At 31.8% G+C, this 10998-nt stretch overlaps 1 protein-coding gene across 1 annotated transcript in view; it reads left to right on the top strand.

Annotated features, from left to right (window-relative positions):
* LOC145305336 (uncharacterized) overlaps positions 1-10998 on the top strand; it is a 137517-nt gene that overhangs the window by 55747 nt on the left and 70772 nt on the right. The gene's annotated exons all lie outside the window — the stretch shown is intronic.

Below are 10998 nucleotides of genomic sequence, written 5' to 3'. Positions count from 1 at the left end.
ACAAAGAATGTCGTCGTCGTAACATGGTGTATGTATTAAATCTTACAAGACATTTTTTCCTGGAAAAAATAGCCAAAAATTTTGGTGTTTTATTTGACGCGAAGCTAAACTATAGTTCAATTTGTCCGTCTGTCTGTAAAGCTACTAAAAAAACAACATATTCTCGGCTCCTAATTAAGATATTAGGCTGTTTTTTTACTATGATATTATAGTAAAAAGATTGAAGGCGACTCTATGGCTAAATATCTTGCTGGGATGGATATTACATCCTTTTTATTTGCCTTGTGCTTTGCAAGGAGTTGAAATTTATAGCTTTAAGTCATATTGTTTGTTCTTTATTGGAATTTCATTTATTGTAAGACTTGTACTGAGGCACATTTTTTAGACTTTCCCATATAGGTATTATGCACAATTGTTTTGCTTTTATACACAGTTGGAATGTCATTAATTATAAAGTAAATTCTACAGGGTGATTTTTAGTTAGGATTTTTGGTTCTTGAAAAGTTTTGATAGTATATATGGAATACAAACTGTTGCGGCCGCAATCCAAACACAGCTGACTTTTTATCTAGGACATACACGGCAGCCTAGATCATAGAGATTCTTGGCCAGGAAAGGGATGAATATCTCATTCAGCAATTGTTTTATTGAAAACTTATAGAAACAGTTTAACATCTGCAATAAAAATAACATTATTAGTTACATCTTAATACAATTTATATTAAATGAAAGAATCAAAAATATCTCTTTGGTACTTTAGAAAAAGAAAATCAATTATGCATTTACAAACACTGTGGTGTTACTCATTTAAAGCTAAAAGTAAACTCTTTGGTGTGGCTTAAAAAATATCAATCTGGTTCGCAAAAAGAAAAAAATATACTAATTTCTAAAAAATGTCTTATTGTTTTTTTCTTATTTTTATATAAAAAAACTATAGGATCATAAAAAAATGCTTCTTTTTTACACCACACCTGAATACCCATTTATCATCATTTACACAACTTCCCCTTGGTTGTGTAAGAAGGGTGATAATTGGGTAGTTTGGATACTCAATAATCAAGTACATAATATCAGTACAACCCTTACTCAAGCTCCTCTGTAGAGAGCGTCATTTATTACAGTGACTTAATTTGGGACACCTGCCATACTCGGCGAGGGTGAGGTAATAAAGAGTAGGTCCCTTGAGAAAGCGGGTCAAGTACTTGTACTTGAGCGTAGACCTTGAGCTGGCCCTGGTGCTAGCATTCAAAAGTGTCTCGTCCTACTCCATGATTACTTAGGTCTAAACACTAAGAAACCATGGCTGCACACACCCATTTATAATGTTCGGGAGGGTTAAAAAGTATAAAAAACACTCGTACCTGTTCTGAGAATTCATACAGCCCCCTCTTACACTACCAAGCCCTCTCTCTTAGCACAAAACAATACATTTTTCTCAAGAATGAATCTTTCTATCCATTCAATCAACAGAATCCAAGCACACTGAAAATACGTATTTTACCACTCATAGCAGACAAAAATACACACTCAATGGAAGATGCAACATAATTCTCAAAGGACCCAGGAAATCTTCTGCATAAAATAATATATATCCCTACGGGCAAAAATATGCAAAGGAGTGTTCATACAAGTTTGTGAAATTTTATATGGAGACCTCATAAATGCTATTACTTTTTTTTTAAAAATAATTCTTATGTGTTTTTTTTATAAAAAAAAATTAATCGGCGAATTTTGGCAATAACCCGCTTGCAGAAAAACGTTTTCATCGAGTTTTGGGAAAAAACCTCTTTGAAATATTAATTAATTATTCAAATGTCGTCTTTGTGTTTAGAAATCTGTTGTGTCATTTTCTAATTATTTGTGTTGTCTGCTAAAAAAGATAAACAATGAAAATTGAATATGTCACGTTTTTCCTAGCAGTTTAATTAAAACAAAATCATTTAAATTCTGGCTAGTTAATATCTTGTTACTTATTATATTTTTAATTGAATAAGTTATGATACGTTTTTTAAAACATATATGAAGTATCACAATTTTATTTCTCTGTACCTAAGGATCGAGATTACTTTAATTTTGATGAACCCTTTATTTAATCATTTTACTTTAATTATTAACTTGCGGCTACGGCCCAAAGGGCTTATATGGGTATTTGCAGTAGTGTTGGTTGAATTTGATCCCCTATCTCCCCTCTATTTTTTTTAGTTTTAACAGTAAAATAAAAAATCCCACTAAAAATATATGTCTGGGGGGGGGGGGGGATGGTGGGAGTTAATTTGTAGAAAGCTGGATATAATACAATGCTAGACATCGTTTTTTTTGTATGGATGAGAACCGGTTCCTATTCACCGGATTCGAATGAATGCCAGAAATAGTTTTACCAACTATTGTCACCTTTTAAAAAAGACTTTCATTGACCCTAAGATATTTTCTTTGGCATGAAATTTTAATATCTACTTTTTAATGTGTCTTCGCGTGCTAATTAGCTACATTCAAAACACAATATATTTTACCTCGTACCTTATTAACTAAAAAATTATTTCAGAAATTAAAATGTGCATTATTTAGTGATAAGCCTTCTTGTGAAATGACGTTAATTTAAAGATAGTTACAAGTAAGTATCATTATTTTTGTATACCTTTCTGAAAATAGGCATATAATTTTCACCTACTCTATCAACTAAAATTTTGTTGGGCTTACTGGTCCTTTGTATGTCCCTTGATAGCTAAATAGTTTGTAAGTCTTTCTACATTATTTAAAACTAGAAGTATGGTTTGTTTAGTTTTAAAATTGTCTAACCGAGCTTAAGCAATCTAGAATACTACGAACATCCATATATATACGTACATCTCTCCGTCCGTCTGAAGATATGCGGCATAATACATAGAAAAAAAGATTCACAAATTGACTAACAAACGAACATTGACTAACAATGCCTACTTTTTGCCTGTTTGGCCAAGGAATCGTGGTATAAACAATAATGTCATAGAGGACAACTATATCCCTAACATGTTTAAGCTAACGTTTGAGAGATTGTATTTATAAAACTTTGTGTACCAATATTATATAATTTCCAGTCCAATGTACCCCTCTCTTCTCCTATGATTAAGTTTTACTAATCACCTAATAAATGTAAATAATATACCTACCTATGCACTTGAATTACGTAAAGTAAAAAGACATTCTACTTACCAACTAAAAGAAAATTTTTTTTACTAAATGTTTTTTTTTTACTAGTGTGCTCCGCCAAATTGATTAAGGGGGGGGGGGAGTTTTGACACATTTGCGTAAACCGTGTGTAAAGGCTTTATCTTTGCACTTAGAGGATAGGTTGTTAAAGATAAAATAATTCCTATATGATGAATTTCCTCCAGATTTAAGATTTTTGGATAGGTCTCCAGGTTCCGGAGCTCTAGGCCTCCAGGTGGTCTCTATACAAAAAATAAAAAAATAAAATTTTATGAAGGACAACTTACAAAACAAAATATGCATCTTTTTTAATGTTATTCACATATTTGAAGAAAAAACATACATGTTTTGTTTCACAAACTGACATCTAACTTAACAAAAAAAATTTACCTGTCCAGAGACGACCTGTAAGCCTATCCAAAAAATCTTAAATCTGGGAGAAATTCATTATATAAGAATGATTTTATCTTTTATAACCTATCCTCTCAGTCCAAAGATAAAGCCAAAACACACACTTTACGCAGATGTGACAAAACTTCCCCACCCCCCTTAATTTCTATTGTACCAGATATTGACTTTAAAGAGTTTTTTTTAAATGTCACATAAAGTTTGGTTTAAATATAATAATACCATTAGCTTGCGGAATGGGAGTTTAGTCCTATATCAACAGTAACACCCATGCAATTAAAATTTGAAAGGCCTTGCCCTTTTTTCACCTAAAGAAATACTCTCCTGGCGGAACCCTGTGCACGCCACTGTTTGAAACTTTTGGCTTGATAAAGCATCAATTACTAACCCTAGCTTTTGAAATCTTAATCACCCATAGAGAAGATCATTAATTTTCCTAAAATATCATTTGTAAAAATAACCATGGATTATAGGTAAATGGATAAAACAATGGACTATAAAATAATATGCATCCCCAAAATGATTATGAACAAAATTACCCTATCTGTAGATTACTACTGATTTGAAACCACAATAAATATTTAGTGTAAGTATAGTAAAGTTTTAAAGTAATGAGTAAGTTAAGTTTGGGTACTGGTGTAATTTAGAGTCCTATGTCCCCTCCCTCCTTGAAGAAATAAGCATGTTTTTCTTTATCGACAAAAAACTAAATGCCTACCTATATAAAAAATTTAGGCAATAACCTCTAACAAAAATAAACTTAGCCTTTATATTTCAGAATGAGGTGGAATGGAGGCAGCAACAATCTACGTAATGTCCTGGGTTACCACCAAAAAAAGGTACCTTTTTTATTTACCTTAAAGATGATTACATTAATTTTCGGTTAGGTTTTATTGATTTTAAGTTTATTTGGGGGGGGGGGGGGTATGATACTTGACATATATTTATTAGAAGGATCAAGCTACTCTTTAGCTAGTGTCATTTATGTATATCTCTTAAAAACAGACGGGATGTGTAAGATATACTTACGTCTTACAAGTACACTAAAGGGGGGGGGGGGAAAACTAAGGGAGTAGCACCCAAAATAAAATTGCTGGTATGTTGTGGCACGAGTCACCACATTTCCCCCCCCCCCCCCTTTTGCCACTGACTGTTCTATGTCACTACGTTCGTCTATCAGAGACAGTTGCAACAAATTTTTGGTTAGTTTTTAATTAATTTTGAGGTTATTTTAAAGGGCGAGGGTGATATTATAAGTAAATTTATTTGTTTAGTCTGCTTTTACACGAAAGGACAGTAGGCATTTTTTTTCACAAAGGCATGACTTTTCATGAAAACTATTTAGTTTTTATTCATGGAACTACTACTTTCTTAAAAACTGAAATCTAATACCTACTTAACTAAAAAAAATTTGTTTTCTAATTTTCAAGAGAATGGTATTTTTTGTGCCGATTGCTGTAAACATAATTTGCAGGCACCCGTGATCATTAATTACACAGCTGCTGTACATGAAAAGATACTTATATCTTATTTAAGGGTTCAGATTGCTTTTTTTCCTTGGTTTGTTTCTGTTGGACGAGAAACTTTGCATCTGACTGGTTTGTGAACATCATCATCGCTCCTTAGAGGTAAGCCAGGGTCATATTTTTTTTAGAGGGGTGGGGGGGGGGGAATAATACCCTTTTCTGAACAGATATTTGGATGAAAAATCAAATAAGTGGGTACATTATTTCCATAACTAAACTCCAAAGAAATTTTAAACATATCATCAAATACAATTTATTCAATAACTACCTAAACTCAAGAAAATATAAAAAATACTTGATACATCTCTTCAAAAATCAAAATTGTAAGTAAGCTTTATTCAAGTATAGGGCTGATTTTAAATTAAATTTGTTATTCTCCTAACTGAATAGATTTTTAAGATATCAGTTTGACAACTCCTCTACACCCCTCCCCCCCCCTCCCATAGAAGAGAAAAATTCATTTCTAAAAATTTACAACAACACTTAAATTTAGCTCGTCATTATTTTAAGTTTTAAAATTGTAGAACGGGTCTTTTGATTAATTAGATAAAATTAAATAAATACCTATGGTTTTAATTTATATGTTCGTTTTCAATATTATTCGTGAAATTAAATTATTTGTAGTTTGTAGGTTTACAACAATATTTTTTTCAGGTTGAATGAAGTTCATTTGTTGAGAGATTGTGCCTGTGGTGGAATTTGGGGACAGAACTACGAATGTTTACATTATTGTGAAGCAATTATCAATACAAATTGCATCATTTTTATTACAGGTATTTTATCAAAATTTTCTGAAATCTAAACCTATCTAACTTTCATTTTTAGATGTCCATGTTTTTTTTATTTAAATAAGTAAATATTAAATAAAATAATCGAATTCTTAATTTAACTTTCTAGTGGCTCTGACCTAATTGTAAATTAGGGGAATGAAAATATACTTCAGCTACTTAAAAAATGTATTGAAACTGGCCTAAAACCATCCTTTACTCATGAAGGAGATTGCGATCTTAATAAACAAATTTCTTATTATTAGAGGATTATGTTTTAAAATTTTTGTACCTGTTTGAACGCCGGATCTACTAGTTAATATTTATATTAGGGATGGCAATCCGAATCCGGAATCCGCCCAATTTTTGGCCAATTTTGGAATCTGAATCTGTTTTTAATAGCGGATTCCGGATTCTTAATTGGCAGGCTAAAATTAGTGTCTTGAGTTTTTTCTTTCAACTCCTCCTCTTTGAAGGCAAAAATTTTCATCAATATATATAATATATTTAAAAATCTGGTGGTATTATCCTCTTAGAAATTTTTTTTTCAATATTGAAAATTTGAGTCCCCCCCCCCCCCCGACAGCGAACTATGAACTCTGGCCGCAACGCTCGGCTCCCTAGCCTGCCTAGCCGCAGCGCTCGGCCCCCTTGCCTGCCTAGCCGCAGCGCTCGGCTCCCTAGCCTAAAACCTAACCTAACCTAAAATAGTTGTTCGTCGGTAGTCGGGGGGGGGGGTACAAAATTGAACAAAATTGAAAAAAAAAATTCTAAAAGGATAACGCCAATTTTTTTAATTTTTTTAAAATATCCTTTTAAAATATTGTTAGGATCCGGAATCTGAATCTGCCAAAATTAAGAATCCGGAATCCGCAAGAATCCGCCACTTTTTTTGACGGATTCTTTAAGAATCCGGCCTAAAAATTCGACGGATTGCCATCACTAATTTATATACCTATTAAAGTTAATCTTTTTGTTAAGGAGTTTTGATATCAGAGGAGGACAGGATTGTTAATTCCATCCCAGATAACGAGATTCCCAAGGAGTATTCTGTTGACAAGCTACGTTGACATGCTACGTTGACATCCATGGCTACACAGAAAAACAAAATAATACCCTTTTTCTTTACTTACATTTTATATTATTTTCATTAATGTTTTAATTGTTGTGTTAAATTAATAAAATTAAGTCTGATTTTTTTATTACTTTTATTATTGGTAAATTGTAATAATATTCCAACATCAATTGTGTTTTTAAAAGCTTAGTTTCTTGTACCAATTGCCTATAGTGTTTGATAGTACATGCCTAATTTAAGATCATAAATATAACTGTGCGGACTGACAAACATACAGAGGTGTATATTCTACATGGGATCCCCTGCTCAGGGGGGGGGGGAAATGTAAAAATTAAGAAAACTGAAAACATTTTTTCCATTTCCCCCCCCCTCCTTGGTGAAAAAAACTAAAAAAATGGGTGGTAGGAGGAATAAAATAAATAAAATATAGAGTTCTTTAAATATTTTTCCATTTTCCCCCCTACTTGGTGAGAAAAAACTAGGGGGGGGGGAAAAAAATTTAAAAAATGTATAGCAGGGGAAAAAAAATAAATCTTGTGCAGAATATATACACCCCTGCAAACATAATATTAAAAATTTGAAGAATGCAAGGTACTATTATAGCGTGTTGACGGATTTGAATTTTTTCCTAAACCGCGTTATAAGATGTCAAAGTTTATCCACTGCTGCAATCAATTGGTTAGCTGCCTCTAAATTAAGTAGTATAAAAAAGCTACAGGACCTTTATTTTTTTTAAATTCGTCTCTTAAGGTTAAACACCTGCCATAATACGGTTTTTTTCTCCAGATTTTAAGTACTACCGGCCGCCAGAAAGGGAGGGGACACTGGGCTGTTTATCACACTAGTCCCAAAAGTCTTACAATAAAGTTTTCTTATTCGTTAGCTTAACAACTTTAATTGATTTTAATTTAATTGGTTGTATTAATAAGTTGTGTGTCCAAACGTTTCAACCACTAATTTTAATCTACAGAAGGGATAATTTTGTGTATTATCATTGGGGATTTACATTAAATTATTGACCATTGTCTTATCCCTTTAGATCTCTGAGCGGCCTCACACAAAGTATTGATAACGTTTTCTTATTCGTTGGTTTAACTACTTTGAGGACTTTAATTGGTTGTATTATGAAGTTGTGTGTCTAAACGTTTCAACCAATAATTTTGATCTACAGAAGGGGTAATTTTTGTGTTTTATCAATGGGGACATGCATCAATTTCTTGGCCATTGTCTTATCCCTTTAGATCCCTGAGCGGCCTCGCACAAAGTATTGATAACGTTTTCTTATTAGTTGGTTTAACTACTTTGAGGACTTTAATTTGTCTGTTAAGGTTGGACACGTGCCATATTACGTTTTCTTAAGCATTTATAAAGTTTTCCTATTCTTTGGCTAACAACTTTGGGGACTTAAATTGGTTGTATTATGAAGTTGTGTGTCTAAACGTTTCAACCACTAATTTTAATCTACAGAATGGATAATTTTGTGTATTATCAATGGGGATTTACATCAAATTATTGACCATTGTCTTATCCCTTTAGATCTCTGAGTGGCCTCACACAAAGTATTGATAACGTTTTTTTATTCGTTGGTTTAACAACTTTGAGGAATCAATTCGTCTGTTAAGGTTGAACACCTGCCACATTACGTTTTCTTATTTGTTGGCTTAACAACTTTGGGGACTTTAATTTTCTGTTAAGGTTGGACACCTCCATATTACGTTTTCTTATTTGTTGGCTTAACAACATTGGGGACTTTAATTCGTCTGTTAAGGTTGGACACCTGCCACATTACGTTTTCTTATTCGTTTCTTATACGTTTCAACCACTAATTTTAATCTACAGAAGGGATAATTTTGTGTTATCAGTGGGGATATACATCAATTTAATGGCCATTGTCTTATCTCTTTAGATCCCTGAGCGGCCGCACACAAAGCATTTATAAAGTTTTCCTATTCCTGGGCTTAACAACTTTGGGGACTTTAATTGGTTGTATTATGAAGTTGTGTGTCTAAACGATTCAACCAATAATTTTGATCTACAGAAGGGATAATTTTTATGTTTTATCAATGGGGATTTACATCAAATTATTGGCCATTGTCTTATCCCTTTAGATCTCTGGGGACTTTAATTGGTTTGTTAAGGTTGGACACCTGCCATATTGCGTTTTTTTCTCTCCAGATATAAAGTACTAGCGGCCGCCAGTAAGGGAGGGGACATTGGGCTGTTTATTACACTAGTCCCCAAAGTCTTACAATAACGTTTTCTTATTCGTTGGCTTAATTTATTAACCATTGTCTTATCCCTTTAGATCCCAGGGCAGCCGCACACAAAGCATTTATATGGTATGGCCTAAAACCATGCAAATAAAGTAGTAAGATTTGCCTGTTAATTTTCCCTTCAATTGTAATAACATTGCACGCAGAGCAAGATGGGGACAACGGTCTGTTTATTACACTAGTCCCCAAAGTTTTATAGTGTTTTCTTATTCGTTGGCTATTTTATCTACAGAAAGGGTAATTTTATGAGAAAAGTCATTGGTGATGTACATCAATTTATTAGCCATTGTCTTATCCCTTAAGATCCCTGAATTGCACCTCTTGCTATGCTGTCTGTAGTTATGGTGCAGTTTGGTACAAAAAAAAGTTAAATATAAATAAAAAAACAAATGGAGATTCTTTGGCAGAGGATTTTTTTATATTTTGTATTAATAATACATACAGAAATATTATAATTTATAGCATTCTTAAAAGGAATCAAATAAGACTAGAATAGGTTATTAATATTTTCTAAAAAACAATTTTTCTTTGATAAACTTGTATGGTTGGTAATTAAAATTTTTAATTTACAATGTTCATTTTTTGGTGGGTTTCACTAGCCATGAAATAGCATGATTCGCCATCATTTTAAATTTTAACTGTGATTTGTAAAGCATTTAGCACTGTTTTTTATGTGATTAAATCCCGAAATTAGCTTCTTTTTCACTAAATTATTAGAATTTTGTTCACTAAGTTTTTGGTAAACAATGTTAAAAATTTCAATTTATAATTTTAAATGTTGTCTTTCTCATTATATTAAACTTCTTGCTGAAAAGTATCTGAAATTATTTTAAAAATTAAAATTTGGATAAACATTCAAATATACATAAAAATGATATAATAGTTATTTCTCATCTTATTATAAACGGCTTTCCGCGGATATAGAATGTACAATTATAAGATTAAAACTATGATTGTACATTTCTATATTCGTAGAAAACTGGATATAATACGATGCTAGACATAGTTTTTTCGTATGGATGAGAACCGGTTACTATCCACCGCATTCGAATGAATACGAGAAAAAATGTTAGTCCTCTCTGCATATTCGCTTCGTCTCTTATTTTTATTTACATTTCGTATTGTCTGTTTATTTTTATGTTTCGGTCTGCTATTGATGAGGGGAAAGAATTACAAGTGCTCAAACATGTTTTTTTTTTAATTTTTAAGAGATAGCTTTGCTTATCAAAAATATTGTTTTAGTATATTTAAAAGCATTAAAGTAAAAAAAACGTTCTTTTATATATATATATATATTAATTTACCTATAGTTATATACATATATACTATATGAAGCTAGCTTTTGAATCAGAAAAAAAGGAGTTAAAGAGTTTAAAAATGAGGTTATAATATAGTCTTTGGGGAATAATGTTTTGTAGATTTTGTTTGAAAACTTATTCACAAGGAAAAAAACGATAAAAGACAAAAGTTTTAAATGTTTTAAAAATTATATGGATTTTTTGATCTTCAAAATCAACTACCCCAACATCACATATCAAGAACCGTTTCTGTTGGCGGTTTTTCGTAAAAAATGCATATAATTCTTTATAAGGCGGATAATTATGGAATTGTGTTGATTAAATTTTTTGTTTAAAATAAACATATAAATAATTAAAATTTTACAAAAACAACATCATTTTTGAAATCTACATAAAAAATTTCACAAATATAGTATACAACAATGGGTAAAGGGGTAAATATTCTTGATCTGCAGGAGATTTCCT

Source organism: Acartia tonsa, chromosome 14 (genome assembly GCF_053477335.1).
Source record: "Acartia tonsa isolate MP-2025a chromosome 14, ASM5347733v1, whole genome shotgun sequence".
Lineage (NCBI taxonomy): Eukaryota > Metazoa > Arthropoda > Copepoda > Calanoida > Acartiidae > Acartia > Acartia tonsa.
Note: the sequence above shows the minus strand (reverse complement) of the source record. Positions and strands in the feature narration are given on the sequence as shown.